The following is a 24,027-nucleotide window of genomic DNA, read 5'->3' on the forward strand; positions in this document are numbered from 1 at the left end:
CATATTCTACGTATGTTCTCTTCTACATTGGTCAGTGCTTGAAGCTGAGGTTGCTGCAAGGATATTTTGTCAGCGGGCCCTTTTCCCCAAGTAAGGGCTTCGAACAGTGGGGAAAGAGTGTCAGTGGTTAGTGACAGGAAAGGTCGGGCCCAATTAATGGTGCCCAGATATTGTTGAAGCTGAACCAGGGTAGGTTGAGGAGGCAGAGAGAGTGAGGGGAGTGAAGGATAGGCAGTAGTTGAGAGCATTTTCTAGCCTAGATATGCATAGGGAGTCAGCACTTGTACCTCTTCAGGCGCTATGTGCAAGCCTCCCTTTGCGAGGATGGCTTTCAGGAAAGAGAATGAAGCAAACACTGTACCTGGGGGTCCAGGAGCAGCAACAAGGATGTCATCCATGTAATGATACACCAGAAATTGTGGATAGGCAGAATGATAGGGTAACAGAACCTTATTTACATAGTGCTGACACATGGTGGGGCTGTTGAGCATGCCCTGAGGTAGGACTTTCCATTGAAAGCGAGAGGAGGGAGAGGAGTTATTCAAGCGAGGCAGAGTAAAGGCAAACAAGGCGCGGTCAAGTTCATGCAGTGGGATAGAAAAAAAACAATCCTTTAGGTCAACAACCATGAGATCAAATTTTTCAGGGATGATATTGGGATTTGGCAGACCACATTGTAATGCCCCCATGTTTTGTGGATTGTCCCTAGCCCTACATTGTGCTTTGATGTGGCCTGGTTTCCCACAATTGAAGCAATTCCCAGCCGGCCTGTTTTGAGAATTTGCTTGCTGCAGGGCCATTGCCAGGTGCTCCATATTGTAGGAAACAGTCCCCACGATTCTGCAAGCCTTTAGATAATCTGAGAGGGAAGCCCCCCCCTCGGGCAGCCAGAGGCTGCAGAATCCTTTTGCAATCCTCATTTGCATTCTCAAAGGCTAATTTCAACAGAAGCTCTCTGTGGGCCTCTCCATTTGAAATTTGCCTCTGGACAGCCTTTTGGAGAAAAAAGGAGGTGCTGATGGTGTCAATGAGTCCTCTGACATACGGTGCCTGAATGGCATACATGGCCACAGCTTGTTTTAAATCTCTAATTAATTTCATGGATAAGGGCTCAAGCCTAGGCACCATATTCCCAGCTCCATTCCCCACATATTCTATGGGGCAGAGGGAGAGCTCCTCTAGGGTAAGAGAGCCCTCCTTGCGCCCCTGTGCCATGGCTTGTGCAACTGGTCCCATGGGTGTCTGATCCCCCGCAGGATTTAATTTAGGAGGAACCAAGGGTTCAGGAGCTGTGGGGGAAGAGGATTCCAGTGAGAGAGTGTCTTTGGTTTTGGTCTCAGCAGCATAGGGAGGGGGACCTCCCGCAGGGGGTGTGTGTGTGCCAGCATTAGTCAGTGCTGAGCTGTGAACTTTTAAGCATTCCAATATTATCCGCCAGGTGGTTAAAATCTTTGGCGGAGACCTGGGAGTATCATGAAAAAAGTCACCCAAACATTGCCATGTGGAGACTTTTAAGGACCCCTTTTCCAGATAAGCCGGACACTGCATGTGCATGTACTTTAAAAGGGCTATGAGGTCCTTTTTAGTTGGAGCTGGGAGTGTTTTGCCCTGACTCCTAAGAATCAAAATTGAGCTCTTCGTTAATTCCCTTAATTCCTGCAGATGCACCATCTGCGCTTTAGAGAATTTCCCACCCATACTCATCTGAAGGGAGGATTTTCTCCTGGGGAAGGATCCGTGACACGAGACAGCGTCCCTGGGTTGCAACTGGCTCGTCCGGCCAGGTGAGATGGGAGGTCGAAGGTGGGCGGGTCTGCTTCTTTTCAGCAGATCATGTCAGGGTCACCAGATGCGGCTTTGCTCCACATTAGGAGGGCTTCTCATTGAGTCCAATGCATCAAGAAAGAGACCAAGCCGATTCAGTCTTGGATGAGCAGCCCCGAACACGCGCTCCGGGAAGCTCTTTTATTGAACACACATTGTTAAACGTCACAAAAGAGAGAGTTCAGTCTACTTTACATGTTAAAAGAGTGGGGGGTCTCAGTGGATACATTGTAGCACCCAATCACAGTGCTTAAGGGATACAAAGTAACCAATCTGTGCCTGCAGTCCAGCGAGTAGCCAAAGGTGGGCAGCATCCTTTTGTTCCTGATACCTGCTTTCAGCCTACGTGAGATCTTGCAGGTATCGAAATTCCTTTGCCTACGTGAGGCTTGGCATATGCCCAGGCTGTTAGATGTGGATTTGCTGCTGCAAAGATTAAAGTTTTTGGGGTTTGGGGAAGAAACTACAGAGTCGGGTAGAGTATTCCAGACATTGACCATTCTGTTGCTGAAGTCGTATTTCCTGCACTCAAGCTTGGTGAGGTTAACCTTGAGTTTGTATCTGTTGTTTGCTCTTGTGTTGTTATGGTTGAAGCTGAAGTATTCATTGACAGGAAGGACATTGCAATGTATGATTTTATATACCATGCTTAAATCAGACCGAAGATGGCGTAATTCAAGGTTTTCAAGTTCTAGAATTTCAAGTCTGGTGGCATAAGATATTCTACAATGAGTAGAGGAGTGGAGAACTCTTCTTGTGAAATATTTCTGGACTTTCTCAATTGTGCTAATATCAGATACGAAATGTGGGTTCCGGACTGATGAGCTGTATTCGAGTATTGGTCTAGCAAATGTTTTGTATGCTCTAGTTAGTAGTGTGATATTACCAGAGAAAAAGCTACGTAGGATTAGGTTAACAACTCTTAATGCCTTTTTGGCTATGTAGTTGCAGTGGGCTCTAGCACAATGTGCTATTAGTTATTGTGTGCACATATGCAGGGTGGCCTGAGTGCATACCAACATGCACCAAAAAGGCCAGTGAAGTCGCAAGGGCATTACTCCACATTGTAATCCCTAGATATGGGCTACCCTCTAGAATCTCATCTGATAATGGCCCTGAGTTTATTCACAAAGCGACTCAGCAATTAGCTAGGGTATTGGGTATCAACTGGAAACTTCATTGCAGCTTTCATGCTCCCTCTGGTGGCAGGGTAGAGCAGACTAATAGAACTATTAAGGAAAAACTTGCCAAAATATGTCAGGAATCTCATCTCAAATGGACAGATGCTCTGAGTATAGCTTTAGTTGCCGTAAGGTGTGCACCTCGGAAGGATGTCTTGATCTCCCCATTTAAATTGCTATATGGGCGAGTCTCTAATCTGGTCTGCTTAAATATTCAAAAGGATGTGCTGATATCAGACACTATTATGTTTAAACAATTACAGGCCCTTAATGATGTAGTCCACAAGTTGCAACAATATGTGTTTACTTGTAAATCCGATATATTGGTAATCACTCCACATAACATCCGCCCGGGACAAGAGGTCTGGGTAAAAGATTGGAAACGGGAAACTTTAAGTCCAAAATGGAAAGGGCCCTATACTGTAGTTATGTGCTCTCTCCTTGCTGTTAAGGTAGCTGAAATAAAATCATGTATTCACTGGTCCTGAGTTCAATTAGCAGCACCTACCCATTGGGAAGTTGAATCCTGCTTGGATTCTCCATTTAGAATAGTTCTGTGAAAAGTGAAGAGGAATATCTCCCCTAGTGGTGACACACTGGAAGCTGTCCCTCTACTTACGGGAGATGAAGAGGAAATGGTCTCCCCTTGTGGTGATGCCCCGTAAGCTGCCCCTCTACCAATGGGAGACAAAGACCAAGAGACCCCTGTAGATGTTACCTCGGAAGCTAACGTCCAACAAACAGGTTTCCCTTGGAAGCTCAGGTCTCACGTCAAAAGCAGGGACTAGTCATCTACGGGAAGGGGGCATTGGTGAGAACAGGCTGACACCTCAAAATGGAAACAAATCAAAGACTGAGAGAAATGGCATGTATCGGCAGGGGACTTATGCCCTCTGTCTGGATCGTGACCATCTTACTGGTAATCATTTTTGTCCTCAACTCCCTATACCTGTATGGTGTATTGGTAAGGAAGGACAGTAAGGAAACTCCCCTAGATGTAAAAGAGGTGGAGGAATGGTACTCACCTGACCCGTCTGAAGATACAGAGCCCCCCTACATAGATGATTGAAAAGAGATTAGACCATGTAATATGTGTTTTATGGTACTAACTACTGGGAAACACTTCATTTACAGTGTAACTAGGGATTCGAATTGTTCCACTACCAACCTTCCCCAATGTGAGTATGAGGGGACAAGATACTGGCAATGTGTGTACAACAATACCATATTGGGCCACATTCTCCGCACCCCCTGGGTACCCATAAGACACGTTCGGTTCACTCATGCTTCTGGCCATATTTTGCAAAATGAGAAAAATCCCGCTTGTGAAAAGTCCTTGGATGACAAGGGAACATTGTCTGCATACATCGGAAAGCCGCCCTCATGCAGTAATTTTAACATAACATCTAACTGTTATTACCTCTTATATACAAAACAGGGAGGTACACAGAACACACTAGTCCACGAATGCTCAGGGGTTCATGGTATACAATGTTATACAGAGGCTCCACAGGATGACCCAGCTCTTAATTCTGGTTCATGCTCCCAGTGTAAAGATGGCAAAGGAGGCCTTACATATGTAATAGGTAAACCAGCCTCCTGTATGGATTTCACTCTGCCCCAGTGTAAAGACTCAACCTGGGGCCCTCCTACTTCCTGCAATGGCACTAAGTGTATGCGTATAATTAAGGTTACCACCTTAGTTAAACAGTGCCGAGGCAGGGAGGGTCTCTTCTGCTATACCGACGGCGAGGCCATACCCACTAATGTTTGGAGGAACCCTAGATGGCACCCCATTGTTCTGCCACCTAGGGCACCACAGCCGGCTAAACCACAGGGCCTGGTAGGACCAACAAAGGGCTGCCCATAAGGACAGCCAGGGTCCCATCTAACACGAATCCGTTGTGTCCCAGTAATTGCACTGTGTGTCTCAAGGTTGTCTTAAAAGGTAAAGTCATCACCACTACCCTAGTGTATCATACCTACTATAGTTGTACCAGAACACCCACCCCTTGCTGTTATAATGGAACCTGGTATTTCATCTGACCGCAAAAGAACGAATGTTATGATCCTAAGGCAAAACTGGCCCAGACCTGGTTGGTGGCCAGAAGTCGGGGAGATCAAAATGGCCCAATAATTACTCAGACACGGATTCTGACACCTAGTAGCCCAGGCACCATTCTGTTTGATGTCTGTAAGGTGGCCCAATGGCCCACCTCCTGTGGGACCACCTTGTCCTGGCACAGAACATATTCCTGATTTGATGTTTATATTTTCCCATACCAATACCCTGGAGAGTGGGGAAAATGGGACTGCAGCAGCAATGTAGGTGAAAGGTTCTGCCCATATTGGAGTTGTGTCCTTTGGGCCACATATACAAACTCGGGAAGAGGAACCATCGCCACATATAGTGGGCGCTTCAAACAAAGGACTGCACAATTTATAACTGTAATTCAGTCAACATCACTATACCTAATCCCCAAACCTGGATTTCAAAATATGGCCCAACTGGGTATTAGATTATATGCGAAGGGAACTGACCCTGGGGGCATCATCCACCTATCTATTGAAACTAGATTATTTGCCTCCAATGCACACTCCAGGTATTTTTCTGAGTTTTGGCAAGAGGTGGACATAGAGTTTCAGTCTTCACATGAGGCACGCAACCTCTTTCTTGAATTAGCATCCACGATAGCTTGTACCTTTAATGTTACAAACTGTTACGTATGCGGTGGGACCAAAATAGAGGATCAGTGACCCTGGGCAGCACAAGAATGGAACTATTCCATGGCTTACAACTTATCAGCCATGCCAGTACATCAGCCGCTCTCCAGGTGGGAGTTGACTAATCCCATCATTGCACAGTGGTGCTTGCTAATACACAGGGAACAGGTCCCGTGGTAGGGGAAACTGAATGCTTGGAGGTTCATGAATGGAATCAGTCTACAAAATCCTGGAGTTATTGGCCTAATAAAATGCATCACTTCTGGGCCAATTTTACACTGCAAAGCATGACTGACGCCCCACCTGGGGTACATTGGATATGTAGAGATGTGGCCTATAGCTCCCTCCCTCCTAATTGGAGAGGAGCATGCACCTTGGGCATTATTAACCCCTCCTTCTTTATGCTACCTTTAAATATACCCCAAGTAATGAATTCTAATCAATGGCAGAGTAGGAGACTACAGGCAGACTACAAAATAGGGGACTGGGGCGGATGATGAGTGGCCCCCTGAATGTATTATTCATTATTAGGGCCGGCTATTTGGGCCGCTGACGGCATTTGGGGGTACCGTACCACAATTTACATGCTTAATCGAATCATTAGGTTCCAAGCTGTTGTTGAGCTTATTGCCAATGAAACAGCTCAATCTTTGTGTACCTTAGCTGTCCAGCAACGGAAATTTAGGGATTCAATATATCAAAATCACCTGGCTCAGAGGGACTTCCGGTTGCAAGGCTTCGGCGGTGGCAGGAATCCACTTCTCTGCAGGTCCCTGCTGTGCTCGCCGCTGAGGTACCCCCGATCCAACTGGATTTGGGGGTTGTCACTACCCCGAGGGGCAGCGGAAGACAGAGGAGATCTGGGCATGTGTCTGGGGATATCGCACCCCCTTTCCCCAGCTGGCTAGACTCCTTTCTCCTGAGGCAGTGGAGCGGCTGTCAGTAATGGCAGCCACAAAGAAATCTTCAACCGATTAAGTTTGTTCAGGAGGAAGAGCCAGAAGGAGAAGTTGTCTTGGCTGTACCAGGACATTAAGCTACTTTCAAAACACCCTGGAAACCTGACTTTTGGATTGATACTCTTAGGGATACACCCCAGCAAGATCTGCAGGGCAGTCAGGCAGGCAGGCAAAATATGTGAGATAAGTGTTGTGTAGCTTACACTCAGTAAACCATACACAGTGCCAATTAAAGTAGTTTTATTCCAGCAAGAGTTAAAAGCATAGTCAAAACAGTCCATATATCATACACTTATGTCAGTCCGTCCAGGGAGTATTCATTTGCAAATTCCAATGTCAAAAATGGTCAGTACACTTACAAAATAACAGTCCGGTAATTTATCTCCTCACAGTAGAGAGAGATATGCAACAAAGGTCAGAAACTCCTTTCTTCCTTTTGCAACTCCAGTAATTGCCAGCAAAGCGTCAGGGAATCGTCAGGGTCTCATCAGCATCTCTTGCTAGCTCTTATGGTGGTTTCACACCACACCCAAAATACATGTTTTGCATTTAAAGTAACACACACTTTAAACTAAGAATCATAGCTTATATATATATTATCTTACCCAAACTAGTTAGGTGACCAATGTTATACCTAACAGATACATTTGTTTCCAAAAAAAATTGTTATAATGGCAAAAGTGCTGAAGGAAAGTTCACTCCCCTTCCTTATGAAGAGAGCAAAGGAGCACAGAAAAACCTGCTTTTTAAAGGTAAAAATAAGCTCTTTGTTACAAGTGGGAAGGAGAGGACTTAAAAAATTTTTTTTAAAAAACTTTGTTGGAGGAGATGCCTTGAAAATTATAAGACCATCAATTAACTGTAATACAGCTTTTAAAATACATTTGGGATTTTGTCCCTGGAGGAAAAATTGTAAAGAGAAGAAGAGGAAATAATTTTTGTTTGTTTGGATTGTTTGATAACTTTGACATTTGGAAATTACTTTAAGATTGAAAACATCTGGGTTGTTTTTAAAAATTTACAATGGCACCATCTGTGGATGAACTAATAATGGAATATGAAAAATTAAAAGAAAGATAGCAAAATGGCAATGATTCCTTGGGAGCTGCCTTTCACTTTTTAGAAATGGCGGTTTCTACATACCAGCAAATACTTGAGGAAGAAGGAGAAGGAGAAGAAGAAGAAGAAAAGGAAGAAGCCATCTTTAATGGACTAAAAAGTTCGATTAAGAAAGAAAATGGGAAGAGAGGAAGGAAAAATGAGAATTTAAGATTTAATAAAACAACCAAGAAAAAGAAAAATAGGGTGAAAAAAGGGTACAATGTTAGAAAGCAATTGAAAAGAGAATTACAACAGAGAGGGGAAGTTAAAAAGAGGGAGGCTGGGGGTGGGGGGGCAAAAAGACCAGACTGGAGAAGAAAGGGAGGGAAAAAGGGAAAAAAAGCCATGGGCTAGAACAAGATCTCAAAAAGCAATTTCTGGACTTTCTCAATTGTGCTAATATCAGATATGTAATGTGGGTTCCAGACTGATGAGCTGTATTCGAGTATTGGTCTAGCAAATGTTTTGTATGCTCTAGTTAGTAGTGTGATATTACCAGAGAAAAAGCTACGTAAGATTAGGTTAACAACTCTTAATGCCTTTTTGGCTATGTAGTTGCAGTGGGCTCTAGCACTTAGATCATTGGAGGTGAGTATTCCAAGGTCCTTTACAGAGCTTGGATCAACAACAAGATCTTGACTATTCAGCTTGTATTTTATTTTCGGATTTTTTTTGCCAATATGTAAGACAGAGCATTTATTTGTTGAGATTTGAAGTTGCCATTTGTTTGACCATTCTGATACACAGTCAAGATCTTTTTGAAGGGTAGCAGTATTGTCTGTGGTATTGAACAGCTTTACATCATCAGCAAAAAGAACGCAGTTGCTCTTAATATGATCACAGAGGTCATTTATGTAGAGTATGAAGAGAGTTGGTCCTAGAACACTGCCTTGGGGGACACCACTATTGACAGGTACAGAATTTGATAGGACGCTCCCAATTTTGACCATTTGTTGTCTGACAGGAATGCCTCTATCCAGTTATCCAGTTGTCCAGAGATACCATAGGATTTTATTTTTAGTAGTAGTTTGTCATGTACCACTGAATCAAAGGCTTTACAGAAGTCTATGTAAATTGCATCTATTGTTTTGCCCTGATCAAGTTGTGTAGTCCATATGTTTTTGCAGTGTAAGAGTTGCAGATTACAGGATAGTTTTTTTCTGAAACCAAATTGTTTATTGGAGAGTAGGTTGTTTATCTCTAAGTGGAGGATGATGGATTGGTTAATAATTGATTCCATGACTTTACAGGAGACGCAGCATAAGGAGATTGGTCTGTAATTTTCAACTAGGCTAGGGTCTCCCTTTTTGAAGATGGGGATGACTGTGGCTTGTGACCATGGGTTAGGCAAGGAACTGGTCCTGGAAGATTTTTCAAAGATTATGCTTAGAGGTTTGGCTATGGCAGTGGATAGCTTTTTAAAGAAATAGGCACATATTCCATCCGGTCCAATAGATAGAGATGGTTTTAGATTGCGTAGTGCTTTTTCAACATTGTCTTCTGTAAAATCGATATGGATTAGATCATTGTAGTTATCTGTGGTTCGGCTAGGAAATACTGGGCATGATCCATTGCTGTTTACAAATAATGAGCCGAAAAATGTGTTAAAGATGTTGGCTTTAATGGTGTCGTCGTTGCAGTCTTTACCATTAGGTCCTATCAGGGGTGGGATGGACCTTGAATCTTTTAGTTTGTTGTTTACAAAATTGTAAAAAGCACTGGTGGAATTGGTGCTTAGAAGGTTTTCCTCTTGTTTAATATGATAATTGGTGCATTCGGTCTTTATCTGGTGGCATAAATTTTTGTATCGGCTTTTGAAATTGGCAACATGACCAGATTTGTTTTTCCGCCAGAGTGATCTCTTTTTGGATTGAAGTTTCCTTATTATTATGGGCAATCTGTTTTTTTGTTTTGTTTTGGGAGTTGTTGTTGGTACATATAGTTTGATGACTCTTTTGACTTCAAGTAAAAATATGTTGTAATGGTCTTCCACAGTATTGCATCCAGTGAATAGAGATTGCCAATCAAGGGATGAGAGATCATTGTTTATAAGATCATAGTTGCCTTTTTTGAAATTATAATTGGGGATTACATCATTGTGGTGGTTTTTGTGTGGACGTATGTTGAGACAAAAGTCAATCATATTGTGGTCACTGCTGGAAAAGGGTTCTTTAGTTTGTATTCCGTAAATTAAATTCAAACTATTGCAGAAGATGAGATCAAGGCAGTTGTTTAGTGTAGTGTTGTTGGATACTAGCTGTTCTAGTCCCAGATTTGTAACAGCATTGTAAAAGGTTGCATGTATGGTTTCAGTTGTACATTCATTTAGGGTCCAGTCAATATGAGGTAGATTGAAATCACCAAGAAAGATAAAAGGGTATGGGCAGGATGCTGCCCATGTTAGTAGTGTATTTAGCTTGTTTACATGTTCGATGTCATAATCAGGTGCTCTGTAACATAGTAAGAATCGAATTGTGATATTTAAGGATAGTTCACAGATAATGGTCTCAGGAAGAGCAAGCTCCTGGGTAACTTGGATATTTTTTAGATGTAAGGACTTTTTATAGAAGATAGCAACACCACCTCCTCTACGAATTTCACGATCTGATCGGTAAACATGATAGTCTCTTACTGTGGTAATGGAGTCAGGGAGAGATGCGTTGAGCCATGTTTCACAGACAAATATAATGTCGAATTTAGCCATATTTAGTAGGAGGAAAAATTCAGGTATTTTATTTACAAGGCTTCTTGCATTGAGTAGCTTGCATTTAAGGCCAGCAATAGTTGGAATTGAGGTAGTTAGGGGTGTGCGTGCCTAGTCTTGGGTGATGGTGGATTGGTTGAGGTAGGGTTGTGGTTGAAAGTTAAAGCTGAGTTGCGGGATGTGTGACTTACTTTTGATACAGTCAGCATGGTAGTCAATGTACAAGCCTTTCTCTCCATTGTCTAGATGTTTTTTTAGTTCAGTGCGGAGTACACGGGAGCGGGCACGTTGCTGTATGGTTAGGTCAGGGCGACAACGGAGGTTCTTATGGTTGGTGTTGGTTTTGGCGAGTGAATTTATAGTGTAAAATGAATTTGCGTTTGCTTGATTCATTTTTGCAAATGACCCTGCAGAAGCGTGGGGTCACAGAGCCGTCTCTGTTTTTGAGCTCTCGGCCAATGAGGGAAATGTCAAGTATTTCATCAGGGGAGATGGTTGATGCTTGATAATCACTGATGATGTTTCGGACAGTTGTGATGTCATCATTATCATTGATGCCCTCAAGACCAAATAAGATGGTGTTTGGACGTTTCCGATCACGCTCAACAGCTTCTCTGATGAGGATTGGGATATCAATATTTGTCTGGGTTATGTTTTTTTGTGGATTGGGTTGTGGATTGGGTTGTGGTTGTTGAGTAGAGATGTGGTTTGTAGCTATTGGATGTTCAGGTTTTTGCATTGTGTCTTTTTTTTCGAGGTTGGATAATCTTTCTTTTAAGGCGTCCAGGGATGCTACTATGGTGTCAAGGGATGTTAATCGTGTTTCAATGGTATCAACTCTTTCCAACAGATCCAGTTTGGGTCTGCATGATTTGCAGAGATATGGAAACTCATTGGATGATTCTAGGTATTGAATCATTTGCTTGGGTAATCCCAAGCAGTCATGATGAGCGTATTTGTTACACAGAGAACATTTGATGGAGTTTTCATTATCCTTTAGAGTTTTGTAGCATTTAAGGCATGTGCAGGAGTCTTGTGGTTCATTGTTGGGGATTAATTTCTCTTTAGGTTAGAATTAGAATTGGAATGGAAATTATATATTTAACTATACTATAAGTTTATTATTTTTTTATTTTAAGATGTAATATGTAGAATGTACTATGCAGAATCAGGATGGAAACTGTATTATTTTAAGTTTTACTTTAGGGGAAGGCGTCACACTTTAAAAGTGATTACAGGGGAAATTCTTTGCTAGAGAGAAGAGATAAATAGATGATTGGAAAAGAACGGACAAAAGATATAAGCATAATGATTTTGAAATAAGATGAAATAAATAAAACATAATTAAGAGAGTGAAAAGATGGGAGAAGTTATATAGAAAATATAAAATGGTTAATAAGATATGAATGGTATATAAGGTGAGCATGAATTTGATTTAGGTCTATTAAAAAAGATGTAACCCGGCGCTAAGCCACTTTTCAAAAGAAGTCTTATGTTTTATGTTTTGATTAGTTATGTTTGATTGTGAATTAATAAAACCTTGGAGGAATAAAACTAAAGGGAAAGAAATTTGGAAAAGACATGTATAAATGAAAATTAAGGAGGTTTTATTTTTTTTATGTCTTGTTTTATGTTATGTATTTTGTGTGCTTATGACTGATTGAGAATTACTAAAACCTTGATAGAAAGAAATACAATTGAATAAAAGTGAAGGGAGAAATAATGAGAAATTTGAAAAAGATATATATGTGTAAATGAATGTGATAATGTGGAACTATGTCTTAAAAAATAATGCTTTATTTGCCTTGTTAAAATTTATAAGTAATTCTTAGAAAGGAGGTTTTATACTTTTATGTTTTATGTTTTGTTTGTCTTCAAAAATCAATAAAACTTGTTCTTAAAAAAAAAACAAAAAACTACCTGGCTCTGGACTATCTTTTGGCTGCAGAGGGGGGTTATGTGGGAAATTCAATTTCTCTAATTGTTGCTTAGAGTTTGATGATGGAGGTGAAATTATTGAGCAACGGGCCAGATGTATAGCAAATCTTGCCCATGTTCCTGTAGAAAAATGGAGTGGATTGGATCTTGGTGAAATATTTGGAACCTGGTTCCCCAAATTGCCTGGCCTTCAGGTGATTGTTGCTCTCGTGGGCCTAATTGCTGCTGGGTGTGTAATCTTACTCTGTATTCTTCCTTTTTTCATGAAGACTATTTCCAATAATCTCTCTCTGTTGGTGGAAAAAAAATCTACTGAAAAAGCTATGGCTCTTTGGGTAAATGATCAGGTAAATACCTATGAGGAGCTTATTCCTCTGTGTGAAACTGCACAGAAATCTATCGATTAAGGTGAAGTTTAAAAGTGGGGAATGAAGCAGAGACAGAACAGGGACAAAATCTAATACTTCATATAATTAAAATATTATCAGAATACCTTATAGAACATCATTCTATTACTGGTAGCTAGTCATATTAAGACATATCTGTAACTTCCTGTATTCCTGTAGAAATATATGATGGAAATATGTATAGTTGTCCTAATTTGGCGAATAAGTGTTAAGAATAACGCCCAAGGCTTTGCTGAAGTCATATTGGTAATAAAAGTATTGTATCAGGAAGAACTGAGGGTTCAGAATTTGTCATGTTAATGTTCTGAACACTTTGCGCAAATAAAAACCTGTATTCTCCCACTTTTTGTGGTCTTGTGTCCTAACTGGAATCAAGATTTGCTGCAACACGATGACTGGGTTGATGACATTTACTCTGGGAAAGGTCCCATGAATGTTGGCCCAAACTTCTTACTAGGGAGCCTTAACCTCAAGTACTTGGTGGCTAGGTAGACTTTCTCCCCCCCACCCTGGAATGGCCTTTGCGGGACCCAGTGTTCGTGTGCCTGTTTTTTATAGCTTTGTGCCGCTTTTGCCAGTGCCTTTTTTACATTTCCCCAAGTTGTTTTCAGCGTTGACATCCAATAGGTCAGGCTGACTGTGGAGGGGGAATCCATGGATACTCAGGCATTGGGGTGAAGTCCATGCCCCTCATTACTCTGAAGGGGGTTAGTTCCGTGCTACTGTGAGCAGCATTATTGTATGCAACCTCCATGAAAGTTAAGAGTCCGCCCAATTGGACTGCTGATAATTCACATAGCACCTCAGGTACTGCTCTACCATGGTGTTCAGTCTCTCTGCCCCCCCATTGCTGCTCGGATGAAAGGCTGAGCTAAGGCTCTGGGATGACACAATAGACTGCAGGAACTCCCTCCAGAACTCAACCATGAACTCGACCCCTCTGTCTGCGATAATTCGTCGTGGTACTGCATGCAGGCGGTAGATGTTCTTTTTTTAAAAACAAATTTTATTAATTTTAAAGACAAACAAACCATCATTAAACATTAAAAACATAAAACCTCTTTCCATTGTAAATCTTTACAAGGCAGATAAAACATTATTTTATACTGCATAATTCTAATTTACCCCATTTCCATATGGACACATAAATATCTTTTAACAAATTTCTCATTATTTCTCTTTACTCTTATTCAATTACATTTCTTTTCTATATTTATCTGTTATATAGTCATCATATTTGTATTTCCCTCTGACTTGTTTACAATTATTCTCATCTGACATTCTTCCAAGGTTTTATTAGTTCTCAGTGAAACATAAACACACAAAACACAAAAACATAAAGCTTCTTTTTAGAAAGTGGCCTGGCCCCAGATTACGTCTCTTTGTATATACCATTACCTATCTTATTTACCATGCTATATCTTCTATATAATTCCTCCCGCTTTTCAATCTTCTTAATTCTGTTTTATTTATTTCATCTTACTTGAAATCAATATACTTGTATCTTTTGTCCATTCTTTTCCAATTAACCATTTATCTCATTCTCAATAATAAAAAAAAGAAAATTTCTCCTGAAATCACTAATCGGAGTATGATGCCTTACTATTGTTCCCCTAGATTAACATTTAAAATAATAACAAATAACACCTAGATCCCAGTCTGATTCTGCTTAGTACATTCTACCTACTAAATTTTAAGAAAAAAAGAGAATAATCTATAAAATAGTTAAGTACATAATTAAATATTAAAATCTATCATTAAATCTTAAACATTTTAATATTTTAATTTATTAAATCTTATAACATTCCAATTGTCTATTTCAAAAACAAATGCTGCAATAATGAATCTATAATAACATCAACACAATAGCCCATTAAACTCTATAATTAAACTAAATATTTTAAACATTTCCTTTAATATTTTATTAAATCTTAGAATCTATCATTGTTAAACATTTTAATATTTTAATCTTTTATTAGATCTTATAAAATTCTAATTTTCTATTTCTAATACAAATACTACAATACCATCATATATACTTTGCAGAATCTTTTTTTAAAAATTATGCATTACCCTTTATCCCTAAAAAACATTTGCTTTTTCCCATCTTGTTTTATACCTTTTTGGCTTTTTCCCCCCTTTTCCATTTCTTTCTTAACCCACCTAGCCTTTTTAGGCAGTAGATGTTCTTCAGGAACAGCTTGGCTAACTGGTGGGCTGAAGGGAGTCTGTTGCAAGGTATGTCAGGATTCCAGCAATCACCCTAATTAAATCGTGATACTCGAGGCAAACTTCAAAAAACTTCAAAGAATTTATTAGAAATGACATACTGGCACTGCCCTGTATGAATCCAACTCTGGCATAGGTACTTTACAGTCACCTTTGTTCCTGTTTCCCTCCTTCCCCTGGGGTTTCTCATAAACCAGATTCTCCAACCGAGCACTTTCACAGGCTGGATGTCATCATTCCCGTCCTCCAATTAAATATATTCGTGGGCAAAAACTCTAGTGTTTTAGTTAAAATCTTTTAAAGATAAGAGTTGGAATGTACTTTTGCTTTCAAACTGCTGCACTGCTCTTCCAGATTTCCTTCCTCCCCCCTCCATTTTTTATGGCAACTACTGAAACAGGCATAGGAATGTTTTACGAGTTGACACCTAAGTTGGCAGCAAACTCTAAAGTTCTGGATGACTTTCCCCAGGAATGTTTGGAGACAAGAGAGTACATTGAAGGACAACACCCAATTTCCTGGGTATCGAACTATCTTCTTTCAGCATCACTTTTGAGACCTGTCCAGAAAGGAAGGACCACAACCACTTGAGACCAGTGCCCTCTAGGGGTATATCTGTGATTTTTCACTAACATGCTCTTCTCCAGCTTCTCCCCTGCACATGCTGCATATGGAGGCCCAGAAGGAGTTCAGGGTCCCCAGAGGAGATATTGCTTCTTACAGTAATTATTAAAATCCTGGTCTGTGAGATCTCTCCTGATATTTCTCCAGTGATTGCCTTTGATGTAAACATCAGACTGAAGCAACTCGAAATGGATCTTGCATCAGAAAAGGATAAATGTTTCAGGTCTCACTCTATGTGGCACAAATTTGGGGACATTCAGTGACTGTGCTCCTTGAAATGTATCATTTCCCTCCTTTCCAGTTAAAGTTCTGTCGATCTCTGTCTCAGTCAAGAAAGTCACTATCATTTCAATCTTGTGAGAGTGCTTTGAATTCTTCAAACTCTTGTTCTTCCTCAGAAACAGGAAAGGGATTGCTTCAGCCCCATGAATTATGGACCTCCTCCTTCTGCTCCTGCTGCTGCTGTTGATATCCCAGCCAGTCTCTGGCAAGCTGAGAATGAAGTGCCTGCTGAGTTTGGAAGAGCAAGATGGAAAAAAACTACGGAGCTATTACAGGCCAGGAGACCACCTCATTAGTATAGTTTCCACTGCCACAATAATACCCAATATAATTCTGTCTTTCAACACAGCTCCTTATACTCAGTCTCCCTCGTAAGTCATTCAATGTGATGGAGTAGCACTTCCACCATTTGCAGTCTTCTTTTCTTTCAGTTACTCCTATAATGCAGGACTTGCCTAAATTCTTGAATCATTTGGATTTCCATGGCTTCTCTCTTACGTCTTATTTTAAGAGACCCAAATCCAAAGATGGAGCAAAACCCCACTCCCCAAAGTCCTAATTATTTTCCCATCTCATACAATCCTGAGTTAATCACAGGATTAGCTTATTGAAAAGTTTGTAGTTGTCTCTGCCCAACCCATTCCTCCATTTGTTGATATTCAGTTTGTTTTTCTTGCCATGTACATGTATACATCTGAACTTGACTCTGTTGTTTCTCTGTGTCATATATTGTATCTGGATATACCCATAATTTTGTATTCATGTATTCTGTCATGGTTATGTAGTGTATATTGGTGATCCTTTAAAAGCTATGTGCAATGAAATTTCATTTTATTATATGGAGATTAGTGCACATTCAGAGTGACAATAAAGTTATTCTAAGTTCTAAGTCCTCTTTGCTGATGATTCCATTGAATGATTTTGAATAACAATAGCCTTTAGACTTATATACCACTTCAGAGTGCTTCATAGCACTCTCTAAGTAGTTTACACGTTTAGCATATTCCCCCCAACAATCTGGGTCCTCATCTTGTGGAGAGAAAGAGGAACAAATGAAAAGTTATTTTGTTGTTCCTGTTAGAGATGATTTTATCATGAACCTTTTTTACAGTAGTTCACTTACTACCCCAGGAATGATCCTACAGTTTATTTTTGCCATTCAACAAGTCAACAAGAATTCTCAGCTACTGTACAATCTCACACTTGGCTACAACATCCAGGACAACTATTTGAACACCCTTGGTACTTCAGATGCCTTGCTAGACATGCTCTCAACTGGAGAAGCCAATGTTCCCAACTACAGCTGTGGCAAGAAGGACAACCTGATGGCTGTTCTTGATGGATCTCCTGATGACATCTCCATTCAGATGTCAACCTTAGTAGGCACCTATAAAGTCCCACAGGTTTGTTTTTGTGTTTCTCTATCTGGTAAAGTAAGCAGGGTAGTGGTGGGTGGGTAATCGATTCAATCATATCTTTTCTATGGAATTCATGAGCTGCTTTTCACCATGGCCATTGTTATAGCTAGGGGTTAGGATCCACAATGGGAAGAGGCCTAAACATTTACTCGAGCAAAACTTGAGTAGCTGGACACAATGTTAAATATGAAACATTTTCCCAAATATGGAGAGGTTTTTTCCTGAATGTCATCACTCTGCAAAACAGCTATGGCAGCAGAATTTCAAAGATGCTTTCTGGATGCCTTACAAACTAATTCCAGCAACACCATCAAATTATTTAGTTAGACTAGTACTATTCTTCTTCTCATCCTTCCTATTACCTGCCTCTTCCCTCTTGTGACTGTATTGCTTGTATCTTTACAATTTATATGGTTTTATTTGTCTCCTAGTATTATTTGATTGCTTATTAGTAACCTATGACTATCACTAAGTGTTGTATCTTATGATTCTTGATGAATGTATTTTATTTTTTCTTTATGTACACTGAGAGCACATGCACCAAATACAAATTCCTGGTGTGTCCAATTAAACTTGGCCAATGAAGAATTCTATTTTATTATATTCTATTTAAACAAATATCTAAAATGAACTAATTTGCATTTGCAGTGGTCTAGATATAGAAGGGGACATGGTGGCTCACTGACTAAGACACAGAGGTTGTCGATCAGAATGGTCAGCAGTTTGATGGTTTGAATCCCTAGCACTGCATAATTGAGTGAACTGCCGTTACTTGTCCCAGCTCCTGCCAACCTAGCAGTTTGGAAAAATGAAAAAATGCAAATAGATAAATAGCGATCACATTGGTGGGAACATAACAGTGTTCCATTCACTTTTGGCCTTTAGTCATGCCAGCCACAAGACCATGGAGATGTCTTCAGACAGACCTGGCTCTTCAGCTTTCTAATGGAGATGAGCACCAGCCCCTAGAGCTAGAAATGACTAGCACGTATGTGCGAGGGGAAGCTTTAGCGATAGAAGATATAAATGTCAATTGTCTGAATGTCAATTTTAATAGAAAAGAGAAAGGACAGTATCTTAGACCCCAGATTAGGCCAATGATTATGTTCAATCTAGCTAATATTCTGTATTGGGTATTCTGGATATGGCTTAAGGATAATAACAACAAACTATTCTAAGGTGTTCATGAGAACCACATTGGATGTATTAAAAGCTTACATTTTGGACTTGATCTGATCTAAATATAATACACCATTCTTCCTTGTTTCTTCAGATCAGTTATGGAATTGTTTCAGAGGCTCTGAGTGATAAAAGTCAAATTCCATTTTTCCATCAGATGCTCCCCAAAAATGGGATCCAGTATCCAGGAATTGTCCAACTCCTCCTTCATTTTAGATGGACTTTGATTGGTCTCTTTTCAACTGACACAGAGGAGGGAGAGAATTTCACGAGAACTTTCACTCCAATGCTTGTCAGAAATGGAATCTGTGTCATTATCTCACAACAATTCCCAATCACTAGGCCTACAGAACATCTCAGGGATGCCATCTCTAAATGGAGGAAAGTCAATGTCTTTGTTCACTTCATAGAATTTTTTTCCCTTATCGATAGATTTCACCATATCCATATAATAATTGAAGGTTTGTCAGGACCCATTGAAGGGAAAGTCTGGATCACCACAATCATGGAGAAATTGACAATTACAAGGGAGACATTTTTCAAATATATCCATAGCATTTGGACCTTTGCTTTTCAGGAAAAAAAGTGGCCAAGTGAGGATGCCTTTCAACCCAGTCTTTTTAAGGATTCCAAATTTGAAGATAAGTCTTTTCACTGTTCTTTTTCAAAGCATGTCCTTTCTGTCAAGGGCCGGAGACGATGTACCCAGATAGCATCATTAGACATACAAGAGAAAAAGGACAAAATTCAGATAAAAAATGAGCACCGGTTTTACAGTGTTTTTAAGACTTTGGCCCATGTCTTGAATGTTGCATATTCCTCAATATCTAGGAGGAGAAAAATGGAGAAGAAAGAGAGATTAGAGGCACCAAGGCTAGAACCATGGCAGGTATGCGGTCCTGACAAGGATCCATCAAACCTAGTTCCTATTTCGAAAAAATAATCCAATGCTGATGTAGGGGAACCATTTCAACTTACTTGTTCTTCCAAACAGCAATAGGTTTGGTCAAGCTGAGGTCAGATTTAGCTCACAAGATCATATTCCAAGGAGCTGGCACCGTGAAAATTATATTTGGATATTAAACACTGCTATTATAAAAGAATATAAAATGTACACATTGTAAATAAATTCCTGTATTTATAGGTTTGTAATTAGCATGATAGACCTTTACATTAATAAATTTCAACCAAACCTGGGAGCATTTAGCCCAACCCGTCCTCACTGCAGGAATCCAATTAAAGCTTTTCAGACTGATGGCTGCTCAGTCTTTGCATTTAGCCATGGTGGCACAAAGGTTACAGTGCAGGTATTGCTGGCTAACTCACTGCTCAGTGCCAGGAGTTTGATCTTGACCAACTCAAGGTTGACTCAGCATTGCATCCATACCCAGATTGTTGGAGGCAATATGCCGATTCTATAAACTACTTAAAGAGGGTTGTAAAAGCCCTGTGAAGTGGTATTTAAGTGTAAGTGCTATTGCTATTTAGGCAAATAATGAAGGGGGAAGGATTGAACATCTCTTGTTCACTGGCTCAGCTTTAACATTGCTCCGCCTTTTAGGATGTTTCAAGTTGCTTTCAAAATCCCTGGATGTTTCAATTCTAGTTCCATCCCTTTCTGGAGAAGAATGAGTTTTACAATTTTTCTTGGGAAAATTTGTACTTGGACCAAAATGGAAATCTAGCAGCAGATCTGAATATCATCAGTTGGTTGCTTTTCCCCAAGGAGGATCCCATCAAAGAACAAGTGGGGAGTTTGGAAAGACAGAGGCTTAGTATCAACCAAGATGCTCTTTCACGGCTAAAGTTGCTCAACAAGGTGAATGAAAATATTGGCAACTTTTCTCTGTCTGTATGGTTGGTGTTAGTGTCCCCTGAAAGCGCAGGCTCAGATATTTTTAAGAGCCCATATCTGACCAGAGTTATCTATGCCCCACTGGGAGAGGCCTCCTGATGCTGGGAAGGTGATCTCAGGTGCTCTGGCAAAAAGGAAGCCCAATGAGCTGTCTGATGTGAAATAATGCCCTAATCTAGAAAAATGGACCGAAAATGACTTTGACACCCCCTCTTTCTTGAAACTTGAAATAATGATGGCCAATTTATAATGAAATGCTACTTAGATTTAGCCTTTGGCTTGTGAGCCATGTAAAAACCTCTTGAATGAAATTGTTTATCTTGAATGTCAGCTACCTTAAGTCTCCCTTTGAAACAAAGAATTCTCCAAATTTTAGTCATAAGAAAAATGTGGGTCTGTCTCTTCATGTCATCCAATTGTAGTTCTAATTTTGGGAAACAGTAGAGGACAGGGGGTTCTGCAATGCTATGGTTCTTGGGCGCTCAAGGAGTTGGACACAACTAGCAATTAAAAACAAAACTGTAATTCTTCAATGGAAAGGACCTTGTCTTGGGCCTTAGAAATATACCTTTCCCACACAGGGCTCCTACTTGTGTCCCATTTGCTGCAATAAAGGATGCCTGACTTATTATTTTTGATCGACATGTTCTCCTGATTTCATCTCTACTCATCCTCACTGTAGTTCTACAAACTAGGCAGTAATGTTTAGTCTTTTTTCAATAGCATGGTAGCTATATGAATTGAAAATATAAATGTACAGATATAACTAAATAATACTTCCTTTGAAATTGACAGCCCTAGTATGTGAGGAATTTTTTCTTTATATCTCATCTAGAACAAGGATTTGGATTATTTTCAAAGGGGAGTGGCTTTGCAATATTTTATGTTTTCCTGATCTACAGGTGAAACTCGGAAAATTAGAATATAGTGCAAAAGTTCATTTATTATAGGAATGTAACATAAAAGGTGAACCGAATATATGAGATAGACTCATTACATGCAAAGCAAGATAGTTCAAGAAGTGATGTGTCATAATTGAGATGATTATGGCTTACAGCTCATGAAAACCCCAAATCCACAATCTCAGAAAATTAGAATATTGTGGAAAGGTTCAATAGTGTCCCACTCTAATCAGCTAATTAAGCCATAACACCTGCAAGGGGTTCCTGGGCCTTTAAATGATCTCTCAGACTGGTTCAGTAGGAATCACAATCATGGGAAAGACTGCTGACCTGACAGCTGTGCAGAAAACCATCATTGACACCCTCCATAAGGAGTGAAAGCCTCAAAAGGTAATTGCAAACCAAGCTGGATGTTCCCAAAGTGCTGTATCAAAGCACATTAATAGGAAATTATGTGGAAGGGAAAAGTGTGGAAGAAAAAAGGTGCACAAGCAGTAGGGATGACCACAGCCTGGAGAGGATTGTCAGGAAAAGGCCATTCAAAAGTGTTGGGGACTTTCACAGGGAATGGACTGAGGCTGGAGTCAGTGCATGAAGAGCGACCACACACAGACAGATCCTGGATATGGGCTTCAATGAACAACAAAGAACGTCAGAAACGTCTTATCTGGGCTAAAGAAAAACAAAACTGATCTGTTGCTCAGGGCCAAAGTCCTCTTTTCTGATGAGAGCAACTTTTGCATCTCATTTGGAAACCAAGGACCCAGAGTCTGGAGGAAGAATGGAGAGGCACAAACTGCAGGATGCTTTAAGTCCAGTGTGAAGTTTCCACAGTCTGTGTTGATTTGGGGAGCCATGTCTTCTGCTGGAGTTGGTCCACTGTATTTCATTAAGTCCAGGGTCAACGCAGCCATCTACCAGGACATTTTGGAGCAGTTCATGCTTCCTTCCGCAGATGAGCTTTATGGAGACGCTAGCTTCATTTTCCAGCAGGACTTGGCACCTGTCCACACTGCCAAAAGCATCAAAACCTGGTTCAATGACCGTGCGATTACTGTGCTTGATTGGCCAGCAAATTCATCTGACCTGAACCCCATAGACAATCTATGGGGCATTGGCAAGAGAAAGATGAGAGACATGAGACCGAATAATGCAGAAGAGCTGAAGGCCGCTATTGAAGCATCCTGGTGTTCTATAATACCTCAGCAGTACCACAGGCTGATAGCTTCCATGGCACGTTGCATTGAGGCAGTAATGGCTGCAAAAGGGGCCCAAACCAAGTACTGAGTACATATGCATGCTTATACTTTACAGAGATCCGATATTGTTCTATGTAAAATCCTTGTTTTATTGATTGCATATAATATTCTAATTTTATGAGATTGTAGATTTGGGGTTTTTATGAGCTGCAAGCCACAATCCTCACAATTATAACACATCACGGCTTGAACTATCTTGCTTTGCATGTAATGAGTCTATCTCATATATTAGGTTCACCTTTTCCATTGCATTCCTGAAATAAATGAAATTTTGCACGACATTCTAATTTTTCGAGTTTCACCTGTATTACTCAGAAGTTTCTTTCTTAAGCAGAGTTTCATTTTATTTCAATTAATCTAATGAATAAAAATTTGACAGATATTGATGGAGAAGGGAGGAGCTTGCGCTGTGACGATACGGTTTGCAATCGAGATCCTCAATTGCAGCCGATATCTCCATTACCGGCTGGTCCAAATGGACCTATGTTGTCCCTTAGGCACAGCTATTGTGAAGAGCGTATCCTGAGGATTCCGGGGATATCGCAAAATCCCTGGAAGTCCCGGGAGAAGCTCTTTTTGCTGGCAGCGGAGAGGCAGCCCCCATGCTGCTGAAGCTGGGGCGGCTCCAGAAAGAACGGGTCTGAAAGAGAGTCTGTCGGTTGGGTGAGAAACTTTTTTTTATTTAATTTAATTTTTTGAGTTTTGAAAGTTCACTCTGATTATTAGAAGAAATCTGTGTGATTTTTTTTTCTTTTGACAAAACTGAGTAAGCGGCGTTTTTTTAAGGGAGACGTCAAAGAGAGGCTTTATTTGCTCTTTTTTTTTTTCTTTGCTTCCGGACTTCATTGTTACTTACTGGATAACTGAACTGTTCCTTTGTATATTTATACGTTTTATTCTTCCTTTGGATTTTTCATTTTTAGGCTAGAGGCTCCCTTTGTTTATTTTTTATTCTTTTTTGCCTTTATATGTTTGTGTATTCCTAGTGGGCTATTTTTCTTTATTCTAATTATGCTGTTCTGAGAGGAGGGGGGAAAGTGAGAACTAAGAAACTTTGTAACACTGCCAACTAGAGGCTTGGAAATATTTTACTTGAACTGGAAAGAGATGAATGGCTCCTTCTCAAGGACATCTTTTGATAAGATTTAGGAAAGCGCCTTGTAGAATATTATTACAGGTGTCTTTCTGGATTCTTGTTTATAATTAAACATTTATGGCTTAGCTTTGAAGCTTGTGGGAAAGAGAAGGGAGTCATAATTAGAGCCTTGGACAATTAAATAGATTGTATTGTATTGTTGCCTACTTTCTTTTTCTAATTCTTTTTTTTAGTTCCGCTACCCCCTCCTCCAGCATCAATTTATATTTTAATTCTAGTAAGGTTTTTATTTTTAAGTTTGATTTATTTGCAAGGGGAAGCCTCTGAATTTTTTATTTTTATTTT

The sequence above is a fragment of the Pseudonaja textilis genome, chromosome 2, assembly GCF_049901715.1.
Source record: "Pseudonaja textilis isolate UNSWEBS1 chromosome 2, rPseTex1.2, whole genome shotgun sequence".
Lineage (NCBI taxonomy): Eukaryota > Metazoa > Chordata > Lepidosauria > Squamata > Elapidae > Pseudonaja > Pseudonaja textilis.